This window comes from Phasianus colchicus, chromosome 18 (assembly GCF_987193195.1).
Source record: "Phasianus colchicus chromosome 18, bPhaCol1.hap1.1, whole genome shotgun sequence".
NCBI lineage: Eukaryota > Metazoa > Chordata > Aves > Galliformes > Phasianidae > Phasianus > Phasianus colchicus.
This window is the reverse complement of record NC_143453.1, coordinates 11,211,739-11,236,169: the sequence shown is the minus strand read 5'-3', so window position 1 is coordinate 11,236,169 and position 24,431 is coordinate 11,211,739. Positions and strand designations below refer to the sequence as shown.

The following is a 24,431-nucleotide window of genomic DNA, read 5'->3' as shown; positions in this document are numbered from 1 at the left end:
AACTCTAAGAGGGCTCAGGCAAGTGGAAGCATGGAAGCCTTAGGATGTGCTGCTTCTGTGCACCGTGCCATTTTCAAAGCTACTTAACAGGATACCAAAAGCCCACAGAAATGTCTCCTTGCAGGAAGAAGTCTTCCTGGGAGCAGCTCTGGGTTGACCTTCTGGCGGGCTGCTGTGCACATCAGGGCTGTGGGGAAGCAGATAGGCTGCTGCTGACCTGCATGCTTCTGGAATGGCTCCTTTGCCATCTGCCACCCCAGAGTTTGTTGGTAACGTTTCAGCTGTCACTGACTGCATTGGTATCAGTGCTGTGTGTAGCTCTCCCATCTGTTTTTTGAGGGGTTTTTGTACAAGTTAGTTTTTAAAGAAGAACCACTGCAGTCAGGAATGGGTGGTCATGTTGTTCAGACTCTGGTGGAACTGTGCTTAAACTTCAGAAGCAAAAGGGGAGTGGGTTTTGGCCAGAGGGAAAGCCCAGCTGTTCAAGGGAAGACCAAGTTCTTCTAACAGAGGGAAATGACCTGAATTCCTCACTGGATTGCAGCGACAATTTGCTTCCAATTTCCTTTATGCATATACTAGTGGGGGTTCCTGGAGGTCAGAGTGGTGCAGATCCGTAGTGAAGGTGAGTTGGCAGCCCCAGCTGTGGCCCTGCGCTGCTTGCTGGGGGCTCTGGCACTCAGGAGCGACGGCTTCCAGCTCCATGCAGAGCCGAGCTGCTGGCAGGGCACACTGCTGTCCTGGGAGGGCTCTGAGCTTCCAGGTGCTGAGGTGGAGAGGGAAGGGAAAGAACCAGAAATGGAAAGAGATTAATTTGTGAAGCCTGTCTGCATTTATTTACATAAATTCTGCTCCTCATGCAGACGCGTATGGCACAGGCTGCAAAATCCCTGCTTCTGCTGTAGGCAGAGCAGAGGATAAATATATATGGATGAATAAACAAGGCAAGTAATCCAATCTCATTGCTAGTGTTCAGTTCCTGCACTGTTGCTCTAGGCAACCAGCTTGAGTAGGGATATTGTCTATAACCTTAAAAACTGATTATAGGCTACTTCACTGCCTCATAGTGTCTTAAAGAGGATTAGAAGAGAGTGTAAAGCTGGCTTAGGCACTATGTTAACAAAGCCTCAAAGGCATCTGCAGATTTCCTTGTTCATGAAGTGATTAACTTATTTAGTAACTGGAAAAAACGTGAACATTTGGGGAGCTGGGGTGGTCGTAATTAAGGGATGTAATTCTGCTGTCGCGAGCCTGGCGTGGCTGAGGACAGTCTGCACATCCCCTGAGCACCCCTGGCTGTGGTGTGGGGCAGCTTGGCATGGGTTTGTCCATCATTCTGCAGCCAGAGGAAGGAGCACATCAGTGCTGAAGTGTCGTTGGGTGCGCGCTGGAATTGTGTGCGCTGCGTGGGACGGCAGTGGCGGAGCACCTGGAGCTTTTGTGGGTGCACTGCTGGTATCTGTGTGTGCTGGAGGAACGGTGAGATGAGGGAAAACGGATTCTTACATTCCACATAAGATCTTCAAACTGAGAAGGGTTTAGAGAAAAGGAGTTACACGCTTCATGTTGAATCACTATGGGAAGCACGAGGTCTGCTAATTGTCCGTGAGCGTTGTGTTAGAGGATGGAGACATGTTTTGATCTGTAGGAGTGGAACAGCAGTTGTGTCTTCTGTCTCTCCACTTATTTTCCTGTGATTGCTTCAACCCCAAATAAAGGATAGGATTTTCAATGTCACGCAGCCTTGACCTGCTCACTTTGTCACCCAACTCAACTCGAATTCAAGAAATTCAAGAGAGTGAAAGGAAAGACAGCATTATTGCTTTAAGGAAAACAATTAGAGACCTCTGCATGTTTTCCCACTTAGCTTTCTGCAGGAAAACAAGTGCTTTCAAATGCTGTTCTGGTGTTAACAGCTCTTGTAAATCTGTCATTGTAGCTATGTGCCTTTCATTCAGCATCTCCGGAAGACACAGAAGTAGCATCTTATGGATGAAGAATCTTCTGTTTTAACCTTTACAAATGTCAATTGTTCTAAACTTACACACAGTACTTAGCATCAGGGCTAACTCACCAATTATTAACAGCTTCTCCTGCTACATTTGAAAATAGATTCTCAGTAAGTGTTGGCTGGAAAAAAGCTTAAGCACTTGGTAGTTGTTCCAGTCCAATCTGGTTTCTTCCCCTTCTCTCCTTTTTCTTGAACCACTGTGCATTAAGAGTTTTCCCATAATTACATCATTTTATCTGTTCTCCAGCAGACCAGAAATATCCAATGGGTTTATTGGCTCCCAGGGTATGGCATGAATTCATCTGGATTAGTTGAATCTCATCTTAGAAACCCTCTGATAGGCAAAGTGTTGGATCTTGATTCATGGGACCTGCATTTACGCACGATGGACTCTGACCTGCTCCCTTCATGTGGGTCAGGGCAGTGCCAGGAGGCCATCAGTATTCTGCTGTGGTCTAAGAGGGGGGACTGGGCCAAGAGAGACTTACAGTGCAAGATATTGCAAGAGCCACTTCTTAGGTCATAACCCTTAAGTTAATTTGCTTATTACAGTCGGGAATTACACTGGCTGGCTTAAAGAGCTTTCTGCTTTTGCTGTCTGTGCATGATAGTTACAGAAAATCAGGAAGGAAGAGTATTTTTTGCTATATTAGTGAAGGAAAACTGATGGGAGATTCCAGTAGCAGAATGCAGAAAAGTGATACAAAACAGTGCATGCTCCTCAGATTGACCCGCATCCAAGAAATGCAGGGCAGTATCTTTTTGCACACACCACTGGCACATGGCTCCTGCCAGGACTCGGGGCTGAGCTGGGGGCTGCAGGGAGAGCTCTGCTCTGAGCACACCGTGGTCTGTCGCATGCAGACGTCTCTCCTGCTGCAGAGCAAAGAAATGGTGGCCTTTGTGTGTGTCGTTATCGGAATCCTGGAATAATGCTTCAGGCTCTTCAAAGCCACATTTGTAATGAGTGAGCCACCTTCTCCTCACTTTCTAAACTGTAAGGGATGAGGAAGGGACACACTTTACCTCCATACCTCAGTGCTGGCCAGCAGACCCAGAGCAGGAGGAGGCATGTGAGCATCCTGCGGGGTAGGGAGGGGACTGTGCTCTTCCTTTTGAGAAAAACAGACATGCTTTCTCCACCTGGAGGAGAGCACTGGTGTAAATCATGTCATCCATCCCTCCTCCTGGGAGCAATTCCACAGCTGAAACTCTTCCATTCATCCGTGTTCTCCCGTGGCTGCAGACAGAGCAGGGTGGATTTGGGTTCCTTCCAACCCAAGCAGCCCATGCCCTTGTCCCAGCCAGGCTGCAGCGCCTGTGATGGTGATGGGGGAGAGCGAGTGCTAAAGACAGCAAGCCAGGTTTGTTAGGTGCTGGCAGCTCTTTGGGGCATGTGGTAACCTGTGCATGGTGCAGTATGCAGGACATGCTTAAACAGTACAAACCCCGTGGTCTGGTGGGGAATGAATGAGTGCCCCAGGTACAAACAGCAACATGCAGCATGGAGAGCTGCTCATCTGGCTGGATTTGCTCAGAATCCATAAGAAGGTAAAAAAAATCTACTTTTTTTTTGCCCTAAAAAGTGAAGTCTGTGGGAGAGGAGGCCTGGATTTTTGCTTATTTATTTATTTATTACTAACTGTGACCAACACTTCATGAGGCATTAGCAAGCCTTTTAATTTCTTTACCAGGTTTCCTTCCTCTGCAGTGTGCATCACAATCTTTATCTGTCTCAGCAGCTGAGAACAAGTTTTTTAGGACACAGACTTCTTCCCGTGTTTAGGAATAGCTGTGTCACAATTAGGATCTCTAGGTACTGCCCAAATTCCCACTATAACATCACCAAATTATATTTCAGTAAATGACACGTCATGGATATTAAATGCTCAGTTCAGTTTCAGTGCGAAGTAAAAAGCTGAAATGATGGTAACTTAAACTGGCAATAAAATAGCCAGCATTACGCTTGTAAATACTTAATTTGCAAATGGTTAGAGAATTAGGCACCTGCTATAAATCCTTATCGTGGGCTCTGCACCCCGTTGGTAATCGGTGAGCTATATCTCACTTCATTATGCATGAATGTGTAATTTTCCAAAAGCATAAATGTGGCCTCCAAGGGCACACACATTAATAGCATTCGAATGAACCAATTTGTTTCCTACCCAACGTGTTTATCTTCCAGCTCTTCGCTCTGAGTGCCAGTGGAAAGGTTAATGGCTCGCAGTTCTCTGTCAAATGATGCACTGATTTAACCTCTATGGTGTCTGGATCTTTCATTGTCTTTGGCCTTTAGCATCCTGAAAGTTAACAGCTGCATCCTGCATGCTAGTTCAAGTGTGAGAGGGTCTTCTTTAAATTATTGCACATGTCCAGGTTTAAATGGGATCCTGTTTCCCTCTTGCCTGTCGTGGCCCTGATTCATTGGGTATACGATGCTTTGGGAGCGCTTGTGCTTGCTTCAGCAAAGTCTTTATGCCATTAGAAACACACAGAGAGCCACTAGAGCAGCTGGGTCTGGTCCCCTGCCAGAAGACGAGCAACTCTTAGTCAAATCCTCTGCAGCATTCCCAAAGTCAATGGGAATGCAGCCTGGATGGCCGTGTAGCCTAATGGTCGGGCAGGACTGCTGGGGAGGGCAGGGTGCTCGTGGTGCTGCCACAACCAACGTGCAGCAGATCCTGTTCAGGTTGTGCTACGGTTTGCAGAGTCGTGTTGTTAACCAGGCTCAGTTTGGGCAAACTGGTGGCAAACTTTGTTTCTAAAAAACAGATCGTATGCACAGATGAGCTTAAGTACAAGTGTACGTGTGGCATTTTCAAGGGAACTCAAGTGAATGAGGAGCAGAGTCATGCTGCATGACAGTGCACCTCCTTAGGCACCCAAATTTGAAAACTGCTGTCTAATTAGATATGCTCCAATTATTACTCTTATTTGCTGCTTAACAGCTGTCACTGAAGGCTCAGGCCAGCTTTGTGCTGAATGCCACCAGTACACAAAGCAAGAAAAGAAATTACCTGAAGGCCATTCAAATCTCTGCTTGAGACAGTGAATAACTGCAATGGGCTGGGAAGTGGGAGGGGATGGAGGAGACCTCAGAAACCTTTGATCAAGTCTCAGAAAAATTCGGCATTGCCTAAGTTTGCACTCAGAGCTATCACAGCAAATAAGTGGCATTAAGTTGGCAGTAATGGAAGGAATATTTATTTCTAAGCTTGTGTAATAATTATCATGGTGAGCTCAATGAGTTTTAAAAGAAATTACACAATTACAGAGGGGGGGAAGAAAAGCCAGAACCCAGCAAAGCAAGCTCTCTTTTCCTCCCCTAACCTTTTCTCACTTTCTTTCCCCGCTGTCCACTTGCTGTGTTAATCTTGAATTTGAATGAAAACTTAAGTGTGTCTAAATGTAGCCTTGCCCCTGCGGAGGGGGTGGATATGTCATCAGGGATCTGTCAGAGTCAATAACATTTCCCCTGCAGCCCCAAGCTGTGCCTCAAGATCTAACATTTCTGTCTGAATTATCAGCTAATGCTCTGACAAATTGCCTGTGATTTTCTTTTTTTCTCCCTGAGTGGATGTGCCTGGTCTGCAGATTAGGTAAACACTGCCTGGCCCCAGTGTGCGGCCATGGATGATGACTTCCAGCCCAACATCTCTGCTTGGCTGCAAGCAGAGGAGTTGGGGCGCTGCTGGGCTGCCACTGCTGGGCTGCCACTGCTGGGCTGCCACCGGGGCCCAGTGTGGGTAAGGCTGTGAGCAGATGTGCAGGAGATGCAGCGAGAAGGTTGGAGGTGGAGGCTGAGGCTGTGACAGAGCAGCAGGGCTGCAGATGGGGCTGGGGAAGCTAAGCTGGATGGGAACAGCAGCTGTTTTGCTAAGCAGGGAGAGGGCTCTTGGTTTTTCTTGTTGTAGAAAGAAGTGGCTGTTTGTGGCTTGGTTCCCTCTGTCAGACATCTAAACGTGGCACAAAGCTACCAAGTGGTTTGGGACTTGTAAGATCAAGTCATCTCCTGTGCAGGCCTGTGTGGGTTTCTCTCATTTCTCTGTCCTTTGCTGGATTCCTCTGTCTGTATGCACATCCTTCAATTTGATAGGATGCAGATACTGACCTCCCTGAGGGTCACTGTGCAGATTCCAGCCTTTTACAGCACTGTGGAGTAGCAAAGGCGATCATGGCATTTCACACTGCCTTCTCTAGGGGAGAGTCCGAAGGAAAATAAAACCCCTGGGAAGATGGGAGCTGTGGGACCCCTGACATGAACCAGGACAGCAAGGTGCTTGATGGATGGGCAGGGGCTCCAACCAGAGGTGCTCACCTATGGTTCTGGGAACCCAAGTGGCCAACAGCAGAGAGATTTCTGCTCTTTCTCAGGCACTGGTACAAACACACACAGCAGCCAGTAATAGAAACGCAGCCCTGAGTTCCTTCTGAGCAGTCTCAGGCAAGGCACACTCCTTCATTATGTGCACCATAGAGATTTAAGGAGGGAGGAATAGAAAAGGAAGGAGAGAAAAACTACTTGAAGTAATTGTTAGTTATGAGTAATTAAAACAATGATTATTGTTGTAAATATTTGTAAATTGATATGTGATATACATAAATAAAATTATTAAAATGGAAATTAAGAGCAGAAATTACCATGTCTTATTAAAAAATGGCTTTTCATCTGAAATTCCTAATGGGCTGTGTTATACTCAAACCGCCCAGCAGTAAATCCCTTTTGTTTCCATGTAGCACTGTGTGCATAGAGGGCACGTGGATAAAATCTTTAAAGTCTTGGAAGATAGATTGCATTTTCAATAGACTGGAGGCTCGGTAGTTATTAGACCCAGCAAAGGCCACCTGAATGGATGGAGAGAAATGAATGGGTTGTTCATTTCAAGAGCCCCTGTGTGTGGCCGAGATCTGACTACGTGCAGGGTAGTGCATGGCTTGGGCTTGTGACTCCTACCTGCATAGGGCAGCTGGGTCCCCTTGAAGCCCATATGGGGAACCTCATCCCGAGCTCTTTTTGAATGAGTGGTGCAGTGGATGAAAACTGCTGGGCTGAGGACTGGGGCAGCGGGTGGCTGCCTGTGCTGCTGGGCAGTGCTCTTCTTGGTCTTGGCTTTGGTGCAACACGTAGGTAGAAAAGCAATAAAGAATTTGTCAAGTGCAATACATTAAGGCTATTTCTCTTGCCATTAAAGTTTCATGTAGAAGTTTCACAGACAGGTCCCAATCCTATTTATAGGTATCCTTCTTGCTTTCAAGAATATTATTAAACTGGTTTGTTATAGAAAGCTGCTCTGAAAATGAGCCAACCTGGTAAATAAAACATGCTCGCCTTTACCAGCATGCTTTTATCCACGGAACAATATACTGAAGAATATTTTCCCCATACATTTTTGTCAGCACATTATTGCACATGCCTGTTTAAGCAGTAAAGCAGTTTGAATGCATCTTACAGCAGTTTCCTATTGATTGGAGGTGGGAATCCCAGAAGCTGCAAGCAGACAGCGCTGAGTAAATGCTGACCCCAGGGGCTGGGGGGGCCCACAGAGGAGAGGGGAGGTCATTCCCTATGTGTTGCTTGGCTGCTTGGGGTCTTGTGCCTTAGAGCTTGTGGTTGGCCTTTGAGGTGATGGAGGATACTATAGGATTCAACCAGAAAAAGAAAAAAAAAAAAAAAAAGATTTTAAATGCTTGCTAATTATTTTGTTAATCAGGGTTTTCTGCTGCACATTATTAACAATGCAAATTAAAGAAGGAGTCTGTGGTGCCAGAAAACATCTGCTCACCAGAAATGAGGCACTAAACAAAACGTCCCATGTGCTGTGCTCCCATTGCTGTGCCTGCAGGAGTGCAGGTATAGCAGGTCAGTGCCCTGTGCTGCACTTTGCTGCCTTGTGCCCTGCACAGCCCCACTCACTGCTGATGCACTCTGCTTTTATAGTTATGTATTTTAACCTGGAATTTATTTTTTTGTTCGTTTGTTTTTTGTTTGTAGGTCATCCTGAAAAGCAGTATCTTCACCTGAAAAAGAGCACACAAGGCTGCAGAGGAAGCCCTCCATCTGCTGCTGGCTGAGGTACTTTGCTTTTTATCCAATGCAGTGCTCTTAACCTCTGTGCTGAGCTCCGCTTTCAGCCCACATTTGTGTACCTGAGTTTCTTCTCCCAACGTCTGCTTTGCTTTTGTTTTTGGTTATGAGCATTTAGATTTCAAAACTGAATCAGCTGTGCCCTCAAACCACCTCTTTACCCTTCAGAGCCCTGCTTCTCTGCTGCCTGGGGTGGGGCGGCTCAGGGCACAGCCTTTGGCAGCTGATGTGAAATGCATTGAAGGTGTCACTGCGATGGATTGTTAGAAAAGCTGGGGTCACTTCTCCTCCACGTTAGTGCTGTTAGTTTAAGGACTTTTTTATTTGCAAATGAAACAAGGCCATAATCATGTATGCTTAGGCTCCTCATCAGACATACCCTGCACCTGGTTGAGGTTTTGCTGAGATATAAGCTGTGGGGAGCACCTCATTGCTCTTTCCAGCAAGAGTAGCAAATCCCTGCTCAGGGAATTCCTCCAACTGTGAGTACTTGTGACCTTTACTCTCTTCTTCTGATATTATTTTCCACAAATATGCATGCAAGTGTATCTTTAGACAACTCCACAGCCTATAGCAGGCAGTCTTTTAACAACTCACACAGCTCTTTATACCAGAAAAGCATTTTTGATAGTTTTGAAGTAAGGAACCAGGAGGAGATATAGATGCTTTTCTATTTTCATAACATGCATTTAGCAGCTCTCTCTAAGATGTTTGAGAACCAAATGCTTTCTATGTTTACTTATTAAGCTCTTCTCCTGCCTGTTGAGGTGTGGGTATCCTCCGAGCTCTTCCTGCTCGCCAGATTCTGGAAGCCTGATAGGCTGTGTTGGCTCTGAAGTTCCAGAAAGGGAACCTACTGCAGTAGATAACATTTTATCTTCCAAAGGAGGGCATAAGTGGCATTACTGCAGGGCCTGCTGCAACATGGCCTGTTACATAGCATTGGTGCTTTGTTTTTCCTGCTTGTCAGCGAGTGCTTCAGTTGCAGCTCTTCAAATCACTTTAAGTGAAAAGCTTTATTTTGAAATTAATACGTCTCAGTTCACACCCAAGAAATGTGGAAACTTAATGACATTTTTACATTAGGACTTCTCAATGCTCTCATAAAAGAAATTCCCAATATTGTAAGTGCTCTGCAACCAGAGAGGGCTGTCCTTTACTAAGAACAGTGGAGTGAAAGCACCCACCTGCTGCAGATTAGTTTGAGTACTGTTTGTGTAGCTCAGCCTGGGTTAATCACATCGGAGCTCAGCTGGAGAAGTAGCCATGAATTCTGTTGCCAGCTAACTGCACAGGGCTGCACCTGTTTTTCAAAGGCAAGGGAGAAAGCTGCTCTGAGTGACTCGGTTACAAGTCAGGCAAGTTATTTTCAGCGCTGCTCGTAAAGAACAAAGATAAGAACTAGAAAAAATGAAATCAACAGGGAAGGGAAGGCAATCTCACGTTAGCTGAAGGTTTGCCCACACTGCTATGTTTCAGCAGCAGGTATGTCTGCTTGTGTTCATGAAATGGCATGAAATGCACCTTTCAAGGTAACCCCGGAGCTGGAGAAGAAGCAAGCTGGCAGGGAGGAGGAGGGGTGATGTTCAGCTCCCTGCCATGGATGCTCATTGCTGCCTTCCTGGGGCTGGGGAAGCAGCTGTGTTCCTTCGCAGAGCTTTAGTGAATTAATTTTTCTGTGTAAGAATGGCATTTTCTCATTAGAAAAAAGTATGTGATGTGTTCCAGTCTGGCACTGTGAAAGTCTGAATGAGGTAACAATCTGGCTCACCTGGAAGCATTTCTGGTTTTACAACCTTTTACAGCCCCCTGTGCTGGAAGGGACAAAGCAAGGATAAAGGGCAGCTTGTTGTGCTCTGAAACAGCTCCATTTCTGTGCTGAGTGCACCGCTCTGTGCGGATGGAGCAAAGTTACAGCCATTAGAGTTATAAAAAGAGATACGACAGCCTCTAATCTAAATCTAAATCAGATCTTGAAAGATCAATCAGTGATTGTTCCTATCATCAGCAGTAACTTCATCTCACTGAGCTCTTTGATGCCGGAGAAAAGTCTGAGATAAGAACCAGAGATCTGAATTCAAATGGGGAATCAAGAAGGCATTTCTTCCGCTTGATTTTTCCTCTCAATCTGAGCTATAGTGTGTGTTTATTAGGAACTTGTTTCTGACTTCCTCGGTAGAAATTCACGATTCCCATTGTCTGCATGTGCTGCCTGTGCTTCGTGCTAGAAATTACTTTGTACGGTTTACTGATCGGGCATTTTTTAGCTGAAAAGATTGAAACAGAAGCAAACAAACAGCTGTGTTTAGATCTGACTGACCACTAAAAAAAAGCTCCTTGCTGCTCTGCCCTGAGCACGTGCTGCAGTGCCAGCCCCAGGTTTGCTCTGTGCGGAGCCGTGCAGCTCAGCGCCCATCCCTGAGCTGAGCAGTGCTGCCCCAGTCCTTGGGGGCCCTACAGGAGGAAAAGCAAATGTATAACCACACACAGCAAAGTTACTGAGTGCCTCTGCTGTTGTTTATACGTTTAGATGCTATGATTAAATTACATACATAATGCATAGTGTTTGTAATACATTATTAATAATAATAATACCGTCTTGTATTATTCGGCTGGAAGAAGCCTGCTCCGAGTGATGGTTCATTGGCCTATTCACACACAATTTTCATACATCTCTAAAGATTACCATTTTAACAGCTTTCTGTATGGATACTGCCAGGCAGTTACATTTAACAGTGCATAAATCTAATTCCCTCTGCACTCAATTTTCTCAGGCAGCAGAATCAATTTGAATCTGTCAGGATTTTATTCTAAAGTCTATTAATGACTCCTGCCTTTTTCTGTATTTTTTTTTTCCCCTCTCTCTGTCTCTCTCTTAACAATCTCACTCTTTCATGAATTCATTTGGCTGCAGAAAGAGATGCCCCACTGATACAAACACTCTTTTATCTCTTTACAACGGAAACCTAATTAGGTGTGAAGGAGACACAAGGAAGGTCACAATTAGCCCTCCAGCAATAAAGGTTAACGGTTGTGAAATCCTATAATAATACTGTTGAACTTTGTTATTATCAATAATGATGGCCTTTGACAAGGTCAAGCTCATTACTCTTCGCCCACACCTCCCCTTGCCCTGCATCCCCACACGTGGTGCTCCCAGCGCATCTCCTCCAGAGCTTCCATCTGCTGGGCAGGTTTTGCCTTGGGCTGGTGGAGCAGGATTGCTCACCATGCCTTTTAATTATTGGTTTTAAAAAAAAACCACGTGGATTTTCTTTCCCATGCTTGAGTGAAGTGATTCTGCTCAATTAAGTATTTAAATGGAGGTGGTAGCAAGAAAGTAATAGGTGTTGCATCCTGGTAGTACAGCATTTCAGAATGGAATGGAAACAATTATGTGCCTTGCCATTACAAGCCAATGGATCTCTGACACCTGCAGAAGGCTTCTGGGGAGTAACACCACAGTGAGCATCATTTGTTCTATCTGCATCCACTCTCACATCTCTGCAATGAGATGGATTGTGAACTAAACATTTCAAATGGCATTTTAATGCTGGTTTTATGCCTGCTGAGGAGTGCTGTGGAACAACTTGAATCTGTCAGATGTTAACTTCCCTGCTGCTTTTCTGTAGGTCTGCTGAAGGAGCAGGGCCATGCCTGTGACTGAGGAACCTCTTTCGTAGTTGTGTTTCCTTGCATCTGGCAGTGTAGTTCCACAGCTGTCGATACCAGATTTGTGCCCTGGTCATCTTGTCCTGGCCAGCTGTGGCCCTGTGATTTCATTTGCAGTTCAAGAAGTGCAGCACGTGACAGGGAATCAATGCCAACTCAGCACTTTCTTGCAGTGTCAGTTTGGGCAGTCCCTGATGTGATGAGAAGTGTCCCTGCACAAAGCACAGTGCATTGGACCCTCTGACAGCAGCTTTGCTGGCATCTGGCATGAGGTACTTGGAATCCAAAGCTGGAATGTGCTGCTGCTTCTGTATGTTTGCTTGGCTTTGTGGCTGTGCATTGGGTCAAGAATGTCATTTAACCTTTATTTTTCACCTTAGCTGGGATTTGGACAAACAGTGGTGCATAATTTGGGGAAGTCCTGTCCTGGGCTGTATCCAGAGTCTGGAGAGAGAGAGAGGGGAGAACTCAGATCTTACGTGGGCTGAGCTGTGCCTGGAAGCTGCCCCTCTCCTTCCCTGTCCCTGAGGGAGCTGTGGGTGACCAGATGACCACACTTCTCATTCAGACCCCTCAGAATACATAGGAGTGCTTGCCCAGTGTCAAGCCTTTATTACAGAAGTCGAAGCCACAAAACGTGAAGTAAAGGCAGAGGAGCAGAAATACCAAGAACTTGGTGTACATCTATGTGTAAGAAGCTGCAGATAGAGATGTTCAGTTCTGTCACTGCTATCACTCCTCAGGGCAGATTCTTGTCTGCTCAAGTGAGACAGCATTGTACGACAGTAGGATACAATGGCAGCAGTTGCTGCCTCCTGCTAAGTCTGCAGATAATGCTGCACTTGGACCTTGACTGGCATTAAGCCATATCCCATTTAGTATTTCAAAATATTTGTGATATAGGCTGTCTGACCAGCTTCTGGTAAAAAAAAAAAAAAAAAAAAAAAAAAAAAAAAAAAAAAAGAATAAAACAGGACGTTCTTGGAATTATTTATGCCTTTTAGAGAGGACTGGGTGCATGCAGAGGCAGCTGTAGAGCTTCAGAAGCTCGTGTGCTGCCTGCAAACAGCAGGGTTAGTGCACTGCTTGGCAACAAAACCCTGCTGCAAGTGGTTCTTAATTCATAGTTCAAGGCTGAAGTTCAAACTGTGTTGTCAGAGAGCAGACATGGATCACTGGGCACTATAAGGATGGTCCTCCCATCCCTTTGCTTTATTGACTCCCTGCTTCTGTGTGCCCCCAGCACTGAGCCTGGAGCTGCTGGTGGTGTTGGTGCTGGTCTGCAGCATCTGGGTCTGGCTGTTAGGTCTGTACAATTGGATGGGAATAGGTCAATGCCCAGAAAGTGGGGAGAAGGTAATAGAGATGGATGCCAACAACTGGCCTATTATTAAATATAAAAGAAGGAATAAATAGTTTACCAGGAAAATAAAAATTTACAATTGAGTGCAGTGTTTGAAATGATGTCAGTCACGTGGCTTGTGTTTTGTTAGCACACCTTAGAAAAGGTTGGTGATGAGATCCCTGGTACTTCTAACATCCAGTTCTGAGAATGGCAGAATATGGCATCCCAGATGTTGAGGGTGAAGCCATCTTACAATGGGCATTAAGTGATGAGAATCCCCATCATACTGCTGGTCAGAGATCCCTGCCGGGAGCAGCACTCTCCTGCACCCCTCCTTCTGCCACAGTACACAATATGCAAAAACTTAGAGAAAGGCCTTGTTTACAGCACAACTGTGAACATCATCCGTTAAGCAATCTGGCTGTATGAAGAAAATGAAGCCATTCATGCTCCCAGTTGTCCTCACAGCAGTCGCACAGCATTTATCTCACTAATGTTTTGGTATGGCCATTCCCATGCAGTTGGTAGGAACTTTTATTTGTATCATGCAACAGATTTTTTCTTTTTTTAATAAAGCCGAGGACGTGTCCTTGTACTTCAGTGAGAAGGTTATCAAATGATTGACATTAAATGACAATTTTATCAAAATATTGATTGAAAAAGTTCTTATGCTTCCATTGTTTCGTATAGATATATCTAATCTCAGCCTTATCCAGGCAGAGCAATATATTGCTTGCCAGACTAGAAAATGATATATTAGCCATCTGGGCAATGGGCCCAACCCTGGGCAAGATTAGTGCTTCAATTAGCTGTTGATAGCTTTCCATTAGAATTCTGGTTTCAAAGAGCACTAAACAAGAATGTTGTGCTTTGATTTTCAGATTTAATTACTTCCATCAGGGCTATAAATGAACTCATTAGTCTTAGTGGCTCTAAAACCTAGAGACAATAGAATGTTATTGCTATTGTTCTTATGGTTTGTGCAAACATTACTTTCAAAATGCCATTAGCAATGGCTATCAGCCTTTCCTCTCCTAATGCAGCCGGCTGCTGACCCTGTGCTGCAGCTCTGGGCTGAACGTGAGCGTGGCTGTGCTGTGCTGTGGGATGCAGTGCCTGCTGGCACACAGCAGCTGCTGCTGAGGGGGTCATTGCAGGCAGGGAAAGTAACTGAGGATAGGATTAAACCTACACATTGCAAGTGCTTGGCTTCTGTTCAAAGTGTGTGCGCTGTCTTTCTCTTTTTCCTCTCCGTTTCCTCTTTTTGTTTGTTTGTTTTAATGTTTGCCACAGCTTCTGAGGATTCTTGAGGCTTTGTGGGTTTTTCAGTCTGCTGCATTATTGTTCCGTGACACTTCTTCACCTAATTTTGCAAAAGAATGTTTCAATTTATTTTATAATCTTTGCCTTTTCCCCTTGACCCCAGCGGGGTGTTTCACAAGCAGTAAATTCTCCTTTGAATGTGATCCTTGCCCCCTTCCTCCTAAAACAGAAGGAAACAGAGGGATGCTGGCAGTCATTGCACACCCGCAGGATTGGGACCCCCAGCAAAGAAACCTTTTGAACTGCTTCTCAGGTCACTGAGCAGCACCAGAGGGCCCAAAGCTCTTCCAAACTAAATAGTGTTATAATTCTGGGAAAGATGAACAAGCCCCATGGCAGGGAAGGGGTGAGGCAGCACTGCTCACACAGAATTACCAGTCAGCCCTGTCCTGGGACTGCTATTTCTAGGAATGATCAAAACTTGCTATTAGGTGAGCTATATATCATGCTTAAGACCTTAAACCTTGCAAAGCTTTCTTTCATCCAAGGTGTATTTCCCTTGGTAAAAATCCCTTTGTTTATCTGTTTTTTCTCTTCTGCTGAGGAAGGATGTCATGTGTAAGTAAAGAATATGATGCTCTGCACTGCTGACATTCATTAAATTAAAGCTGTAATCAGTACAGTATGTCTTGACCATAATATTAATATGGCTAAAACATTAAATGCTGTCAAGTTCAAAGCCTAACACCTGTTTTGTATTAGCATCTGGATAGTTATTTCATTTTTCATTCTAATAGAATATTCTTTGATGAAATCCATAACTCAGTTGTAATTTTCAGCTCCTAACCCTTCGTAAATCCCAGAATATGATTCAAAAAGCCTACTCATAGATCTTAGATAAGTTTCTCCTAAATTCTGGCAGACTGTTGTGATAATGTTGGGAGTGTAAGAAAGTGAATGCAAAGGCTGAATCCTTTGGTATCAGTCGGATCAGGATTTTATTTGTGACTTTGGCAAGCAAGTCCCCTGCTGCTCAGAGCAAGGTGACTCCATCCTTTGGAGGTATGTTGGTCACACACCTCTGTCCCCTTAACTCCATCCTTTTTCACTCTGCCCTTTTGCTGGGAGTCTTCAGTATGAACTCCCAGCTTTCATAGGCTTAGGGTGAAATGAATGGAAGTGGAAAGCCTGTGGAGAGAATGGGGGTGGTTGCTGCCTCAGTCTGTGTGTGCTGGCAGTGGATGTGAGCTAGCCCAGCCAGAAGGGAAGAGAATATCCCTGCCTGTTCTGGTACAGCACAAAGCCCACAGTGCAGTCACTGGGGATCTCAATGTATTCCTGGGTGATTCTTTTCTTTCTAAGCGCTTTCCATGCCTGTCTCAGTAGTTCTGGAGCCATTCTCAAGTGTTTAAAAATAGCATGATGTCTTTCACTCCTCCTCTCTCTCCCTCTCTTCTTGCATTTCCCATCTGTAGGGGAATGGTCTGATGGATGTGTTTGTGTTCCCAGTTCTGTTATGCTGAGGAGATGGGAAGAATGGGAGAGTGGAGCCTTCCTCTGTGGTCACTGTTTTGTCTAGCAAGCTTTCTGTTCCCCAGGGTCAGCTCCTGTAAAAGCTAAACTACTTCTATTTTTAACTATACGGACTATAGAAAGTCGGGCAGACTATATACAATTGTCAGACTTTCTGCCACTAGACAAAAGCAAGATCACTCTGTTAGCTTCTGTCGAATATTTCTGACGTGGTCCTGTTCTTCTTCTCCTCTCCTGGTGTGCAGACCCAGCTGTGCTCCTGCAGGCAGACCTGCGAGGCCCCAACCCCACGCAGGCGTACCTGGGTGGTGTGTGCAACGCAGAGTGGAGATCTGCTGCATGTGAGCCAGCAGGGACTTGGCATTCCCATCAGCCTAAACCTGATGATTTCGTGCATCTGGTTGGTACTCACAGTGGTTCACATGTGGTATATGCCAGGTAGAGAGGAGATGCTGTGCTGCAAACTCAGTGATCCTACTGAAGGTGGGTGAAGACCACGAAGACCAAGCAAACAGCTCAGTGCTAAGGCTACCTTAACTTTACCTATGGTGACAGGATGGGTTTCTCTCCCATCACTTTGTGCAGCTGGACTGCTTATCGTGGCCTTGAAAGATGATGCATGTTTAGCCAAGTGAATGAATTGAACGAGCTCCTCTGTAAAACTCATCAAATACTCGTAGAGCATCAGCCCTAGGTTTGGATGGTACTATCTTAAGAATTCAAAAATAAATTAGAAAGCACCCAAAGTCTAGTGGGTTGTCACATTTGATATACAGATTGTCCAAACACTGCTTGCATTCAGTGTGTTGCAAATCATGTGGGACTGAGAAATGGATGACAGATGTTGGAAATGGGAGACTTTCTGCAGCAGTCTGCTGCCTGCAACCACTCTGCTGCTGCTCCTGAGAACACGGCGGTACCTCAGCTCCTCCTGGTGCTGCAGCTCTGGGACAGCTCTGGTGAAATCACTCGAGCTCCTGTTTCGTAACGACAATACAGCAGTGGTTTATTTGAAGGCTGAGCCAGCTTTGTATCAAAGCCAAATATGTCTGGCTTGGCACCATGAGCTAATGTTGGAGCCAAGCAGCTGGAGCAGACTGTACGTGTATTTAAAAGAACAAAACCAGAGAGACTCTTAAGTTATCTCCTGTTTGAGGTCAATCAGAGTGCCAGAAGGCAGTGCCAGATTTTTGCATCAGGCTTTCTCTGGCTTTATACCTGGACACTTACAGAGCCAAGCCCCAGGCCAAGGCTCAGTTCTCCTCTGCTTTCTCACCTCTTCTTCTGGCTTTCTTCTTGCAGTTTAACTGCAGGGGTTAAACCCCTCTGTCACCTCTATTCTCTTTGGGTCCAGGTCAAGCTCTTGGAGTGCACACCTTCACAAGGGAAGCTCTCTAAGGTTTTTTTTTTTCATGGACTTGCCTTAAAGCTGTGCGTATCTGAAAACTGAAGGGGTGACTTCTGTTGCACAGAGGTTCACCACTGAGTCTGGCCTCACGTTTTCAGTCGTATTCTGGTGAGCCAAGGGTCTGCTGCTAGTCTGTTGGCTCCACTGAATGTTGGCTTATGGGGTAATGACCAATTATTAAGGCTGTGGCTGTGCTAGATGAATGCGGTTGAGCTCATGGCTGTCAGTTGCTGGCTGTCTTCTGCATCCAGCATGTGGAGAAACGTCCTGTATTGGCCATTAGGCACTTGAAGAGCAGAGAGGGCTCTGGTGTGAATGCTCACAGGTGGAACAGTTCGCAGATATCTGCTCAAGCACTTAAATTTGAGTGCCTCTGGAAAGGTTAGGTTTCATTCAGTTTGTGATTCATCACTAACTAAACTCCTTTTCCTGGAACTAGAATGTGTGGAGATAGTGGATAAAAGGAGTCCTTTTTCTCTTGAATCCCAGAAATGCTTCAGGTGTATTTGTCTGAACCATGGATGGAAAATAAGGAATCGTCTTGGTTCACAAGGTGTTACAAACTGCAGGCACACTTTTTCTTGTCTAATTAACAACTTCGCCCACAATATTAAATCCACGTGTGCTTGTAGCATGCCACAAATGAGAAATCTGGAAACTCATTTTCAAAGCACTTTCCATTATGCAAGTAGCAGGAGATGTACCATAGCTTCTCAGTAAATTGGTTGGTAAATTGTTTTCTCTCTCATCTTTACTGCTGTAAGGAAAACATGTTGGCTTTAGGTCTCCGTTTTTGGGAGGCTTTGTTTTCTTATCTCTGCTCCTGCCTATTAGGTTGAATCAGGATGTAACCCAGACAAACCTTTTGGCCTGCAAATAGCAGCATGAATATAGAGTAAAACTAATTTGCTGGAGTAAATTTTGGAGAGATTCTGTAGTAACGTGAGTTGCCCCATCCAGTGGTCATTCATACTGTCTCAATTCAGCACGTGTGACTGATGGAACCACTCTTCATTTTGTGCTAAATGTCTTGAGGAAACGCTCAGCTGGCAGCTCATTTCTCGAATTCAGAAGGGAATTTCTCTGCAATCCAGCCAGAGGTAATTACCTCTCACCTGTTTCTGTACTCTCTGAACTGCCTGTGAGATTCACAGCCCTTGAAATGAGAAATCTGAGGCTTTTGCATAAAATGTTTGTTCAAAATTCCATATAAAAATGTCGAATGTGATTGAACTGGAGTGAAGGTGGGCTGGTCTCAGTGGCACTGCATTAATTTTGCATCAGCTGAAGTCTTCATTCTGTGCTGCTGGTGCTCACCTCCAGCACACACTGGATGATGGCAGGGACCAACCTAGGGCTCTCGGCTGTTTCTAGAAGAGGTATGCTGGCAGGGGGGAGGAAGAGCGGTAGCTGAAGGCTTGGTTTCTGCACAAGAGAGAGAGATGAGATGGCACAACTCCTGCCTCTCAAAGGTTTCCTCTCTTTTCCTGGTAAGGCAGCATGTGGCTGAAGATGACCTGAGCTGTGCTCACTGCACACGGAAGCATCGGCAGTGCAGGTCCAGCTGCAAAGAGCCAGACGTGGGGCAGGCTGACACAGACACAACCCAGGTTGTTAAGTGAAAGCAGATGGCTGCTGGGAAAGGAGCGAACTGTTGCCAAGGGCAGCCCATCTGAGCTGGGGGTAACAAGTGCTATTTAGTGGAGTTGGGATGTGATGGTCTCCTGTGAGCGCCTTGTGATAACACGGGAAACTCATGGGGAGCACGGAAACCTTTTGCTTCAGACCCCATGGGTGGGGATCCTAGGCTGACTCCTTTCTTGAGCTTGAGGCCCGCGACAAGCTGCAGGAGCAAAGCTTTTGTTTCATGAATTACTACGAGGTCCGTGAGGAGCAGTTGCTATGCAGCATGAACTGCAGGAATTCATCTTCCCAGAAACGCATTGAATAATGCAGAGCAGAGCTGCTGGGCTTCAGCCTGCACTGTGCATGTGTGTGCCCTTGTATCCCAGTGAGGAAGCTCAGGGGTTTTTTCAATCACACCATTAGATCCATCACAGAGGCGGGGTGGATGGCTGAGCCCACAGCTCCCATCGGCTTTGCAAGCACACTTCACATTGCTGCCTTGCAAGACAGATGAAAATGTCACCAGCCGTGCCCGTGGTACTTAGCAGCAGAAACACCCTGTCAAGGTTCCTGATTCTGGCAGCCATGGGGTTTCAGTGTTCAGGCAGATAAGCATGGGAAAATATAGGAAGAATACGTGTGTGGGGTGGTTGTGCCTATTATCTATGCATAGGCAGTGTTGTGTGTATTATCTGTGTTTGTTTAGCAGAAGTAAGATGGGCATTAATATTCTATTTCAGTCTTAATTAGTGGCTGATAAAAGCACAGGTGATTGTTAACAGTCTTGACAGAGTAATTTATCTAAAATTTCCTAATAATATGGTTACTGCAGTCTCAGAAGGGCTGCTTTAATGACTTTCACACACTCAAGATTTGATACCAACACTATCCAATATGTTGGTTGCTTAGGAGACAAAATTAAACAAAGCCTAACAGATTTATTTCTCCCCTTCTTTACTGCACTGAGGATTATCCCACTGCCATATTTTTCTCTATTAAATGTCTAAGCTTAAGGTGTTCATAAGAATGAAAAAAAAGTCCCTAACAATCCAGATCCCCTATTAAATCAGCAGATGGTTCCTAGAGCCAAATTAGGGACCTGTGATAGAACAATAAAGGCTCTACTTTCAACAGTGCACATGTTCAGAGTTGGCAGTGTTAAATGAGACCTCCGTGCAATCTGCTCTGAGAAATAGCCTTACTGGCATTGACCTCTTCCTTTGTATAATTCAGCACCGTGTCATCAATCGTGACTGCACAGACGTCTCTGCAATTTAGCAGACCTTGTATGGACTGACTTTCCCAATATTTGTTTAAGATGAACTGTATAAACGTGTTATTACTAGTCTGCCAGAGTAAGGGAGATAAGAGTGTTTGCACTGGGCTCCACACAGCACAGCACCTGGGCAAGGTGCACCCAGCACGTTCCTAGCAAATGCTCCTGTTGTTTCAGGGGCTGCTTCCCATCCTGCTGAACACAAAAGTCAAACTTCCCCGCCTAGGGCAGGGGTGTGTCGGGGCTCTGAGCTTTGCCTTGGTGAGTTATTAAAGTGAGGTTGTTTGTCAAAAGTCTCTGAGTTCACCTGAGAAATGCAGCCAGCAGAATAGGGCTGCATTGGACCTGATCCATCCCTGCTGTGTGTCTGTACAACCCCATGCATTTCATTGAGTCTCTGCTTGCTGATATGGCACTGTGATGTGGTGCCTTTGCAGCATCAGAACAGTGGTCTGAACTCTCCCTGGAAGATGCTCTGTAGCGGAGAAATAATGTCTCTGAACAGCTGTTCCTCAGTCAAGAGGCTGCTCAGTGTGGGTTCCTCCTTTGGGAAATACTGGAGTAAGGAAAGTAGGTGTCTGTTGAATGTCATTGGTGCTGCTAATAGGAGCTTCCTGCTATGGAGCAGGGAAAGCATCCCAGTGTCTGCAGCGTGGGTGCCTTAAAGAAGTCATTGCCTCTTCTTTATCAGTACTTGTTATTTCTGAAGACTGATGGAGGAGTCTTGGAGTTTCCAAACGTGAACTGCCTGTAGAGGATGACAAAATACATCCCATTATTAAAACAACATTCTTACAGGTCTATTGTAAAATGTATGAATGTCCATTTCTTCCCTTCTGCATGGAAAGCCTTGGGTAGGGAAGGAGTAAGGACAAAGCCCTGGAGCTGATAGCAGCTGATGTTTGGGCACTATTTCATGTTTCATTGAGTTTTTCTTTTCTTTCTTGCTCTCCCTTCCCACAGTGTCTCTGCATTGATTTTTCACTCTGCCTGTTTATAAATGTTTATAAAGCATTTAGGGAGCCTAGGGAAGACAAGATCTCTAAGTACTTAGTGCAGGAAGAACTTTAACACCGGGCTGAACTATTGCTGATGCAGGGCAGTATTTCACACAGGGCTGAGTCCTGCTCCTGGAATATGGTGCTGCTTGGCTGGGATGGTTAAGGCAGGGAAAATCCTCCTGCCCTGGGTCTGGATGCTTATCACAAGGCACTTGTGGGTTTGTTCTATTTTCTCCTTTTATATCCTTTTCTTAAGTGTATCATAGCACCTTGGAAGGCTTGTCTGGTCCTCTCTTCCTCACCCCTTTTCATACAGCTTCATCCAGTCCTTTTCACGCTGCCCCAGAGCTGCTGCTCAGTGCTGCTCCAGCGCCTCGGCTCCTTCTGGCTGGGGACCTCAGTGGAGGTGAGGAGGACAGCTGGAAGCCACAGTGCAGCTGAGTGGGGCAAGGATGAACAGGTTGGCACGCCGTGATCCCCAGTTCCTCCTATTGCTCCCTAAAATCTGCAGTGTGGCTCCTTGTGAGGGAAGCACAGAGCACCCAGGTGATGACATTGCTCCAGTGAGGGGATGGCAGGGGAGCAGCAACTTTAGAACCACGGCGAGTGGCTGTTCTGAATGTGCCCATTAGCATCCCAGGGGGAAGTCAGAGGAGTTCATGTCTTTGCTGAAGTAATTTTCCAGGAGAAGCTCTTTTTCTGCTGAAGCTGAACTGTTTTGCAGGAAGGTGTCTATTTCAAAGGCGTTTTGGCAGAAAAGTTTGGAAACGAATGTTTTGTCTCCTTTGTTTTGCTGAAGCTGTTTTCTTAGTGTTTCAGTGAAGTGGTTGCTTGTTTCTGGGCAGAAGCGTTTTGAAACTTCTGTTCTGCAAAACAACTTGAGGTTTTGAGCTTTGGTTGTAATTCCGGGTAGCAGCAGCTATGACACATCAGCACTCCCTTTAGGTTTAGGACTCCATTTTCCATCCAGGTGCAGGTAGGATGTAGCCTTGTAAGCCCAATTTGTGATTGCTTCTCACCTCTGTAGGTCTTTTAGTGAAAATGTTTGCTAGTATCCTGCTTGATTTCTATAGGGTGAAGAACTCCATCCAAAACCAAGCAGCAGGGGCAGGTACCATGTACCTGAGAGAGCTGATGATCTATAGAGACAAAGCCCTCTCCTTCCACACTATTATCTTGAAAAGGAGACATCTGTATGGATGGGGACTGGACCCAGTGGGCAGGATCTGGGTCCCATCTGCGTGGGGGGATCTAGGGCAATTTCCTGAGTCTCACTTCTATTTTCTCACAGCAGCTTCTATACTGTCAGCACGGAGAAGTCCCTCTTGTCCTGCGAGCCTTAAAATAGTGGAAATAAAGAGTGCTGGTGTTCTTGCAGGTGGGATGTTGGAAAGCTCTGATAGAAGGAGGCAGAAAGGGGACTGCTGTCCCTGGGGCTGCTTGCTGTGCTGTGGGTTCTGCAGGGCAGGATGTGATGCCTTTGAGAGCCCAGGTGCCCCGCAGGCTTTCACATCTTTCTGCTGAACCAATGAAGCTCAGGATTATTTTGATTTAGATAATCCCAAACTTGAAAACAGCTCGACTTACACAGTCAATAAAACAGAACTGTCTCTTCAGCAGTGCACTGACAAGGCTTTGAAGAAAGACGCACAGAGAAGCTCTCCACTAATATTAAACTGATTTGGCCATTTTTATTCTATAAAGGAGGCTGGTTATGAGATTTAAAAAGACTCATATATCATGCTGCCTCATTAATTTTCCATTTGGGCTCAGCTGTCAGAGGATACCATATTAAACTGCTGCCTGGAGTAGTCTTCGGTGGCAGAGAAATGATGTTTGATACCCTTTGCATTTCACACAGTCTGTATAAAAGGTCTCCTTGATTTGCCATCCCTATTATTTTCTGTCAGAGAACCCTACGCGGCCTCTCCAAAATAATATCACCTCTCCAAAACCTTGAAGGTCTATTTGTGGTTTCCATGGTGACAAAATGACCCATAATATTCTTTGACTACTTCAGTAAATGAAGAACACAACTGGGCCTTTGAAGAATAATAGATTTTTTTTTTTTTCCTTAAGAAAAGACGTACTTGTGAGCTCAAAAAGGGAAAAAAATGGGATGAAAAAGATATTAAGGGAAGAGATTTGGCTTGTAACTCAGAGGGCTTTGTGTCAGTGAGTGCGGCAGACAGCACTTGTTGAAAAATAGACCTTGAGCCATCTGGTACCAAAACAGAAGCGGGATATAGCCCTTGTGATGGCTGAGATGAAGGAGCTTTTGCTGTAACTCATTTTTACAATAGCTGTGCTACTTAATTCTGAATTTGGTGACACAAGGGCCGGGCGCTGCAGGTGCAAGTGTGTGGTTAAAACATTTTCTTCCAGGAGCTGTGCAAAGCCTGCTCTGCGCTGCGTAGGAGGGAGGATGGGATTTTCCAGCAGGGTTGGCCTGGGGGAGAAGTGGGTGGGAAGGAAACAGCAAGGCTTTTCTCAGGGTATTTGCTGGGCTTTGTGGAAGAGCTGGTTTTCTACTTGTAGCTCTGCTAATGATCTGCTGTGCTGCAGGGGGGGCACTGAGCAGGGCGCTGCATGCAGCCCTGCTGCTCTGCTCCCTGCCACGGCACTGGCAGAGCTGCAGCCCCTCCAGGTAGGAACCATCCCCTACCTGTGCTGAACAACGAGCCCCGAGCCTTCTGGCTGCTTTGCTTTAGGCCAGTAAGGGATTTTGCAAACTGCTTAGCCTTGGGAGAGTAGCTGCCCCAGGAGCATTGCAGCAAGCTCTGCAAACAGGCTTTAAACAAGACCTCATCTTACAGGGGAGGAAACGGAGACAGAAAGCAAATAGCAGAGCTCACCAAAGCACTGCAGTCTTTGGGCAGGTGGGGTGGAGAATTTCAGGCTGCTGGTTTGTCCCAGAGGTGCTTTGAGATAATGATATTTCTTTAGATGAGCTATAATTCAGTATTTAGCACATGTTTCCAGCTGGTCCAGCTTTGCTGTCTGTGATTAGAAGCCCCAGTGTGTATTGGGAAGCCAACCGTGCAGCAGTTTGGTCAGAAACCTGCAGAAAGAATGGTCAAAACGGCTCAAAGTAACAAATGTGGGATTGCTGGACTGCAGCAGCAGGAGGTGGTTCAGGTTAGTGTGGGGAGGGGAAATCCGTGCTGCTGAATTATCCAAGCACGGAGGGGCTGCGCCGCTGAGCAGCAGA

General features: G+C 45.7%; 1 protein-coding gene across 1 annotated transcript in view; it reads left to right on the top strand.

The window, feature by feature from the left end:
• GALNT9 (polypeptide N-acetylgalactosaminyltransferase 9) overlaps nucleotides 1-24,431 on the top strand; it is a 439,027-nt gene that overhangs the window by 83,516 nt on the left and 331,080 nt on the right. Inside the window, exon 2 of the mRNA XM_090120751.1 lies at nucleotides 8,004-8,084. The gene's annotated coding sequence lies outside the window, so the exon portion shown is untranslated. The remainder of the gene's footprint in view (nucleotides 1-8,003; nucleotides 8,085-24,431) is intronic.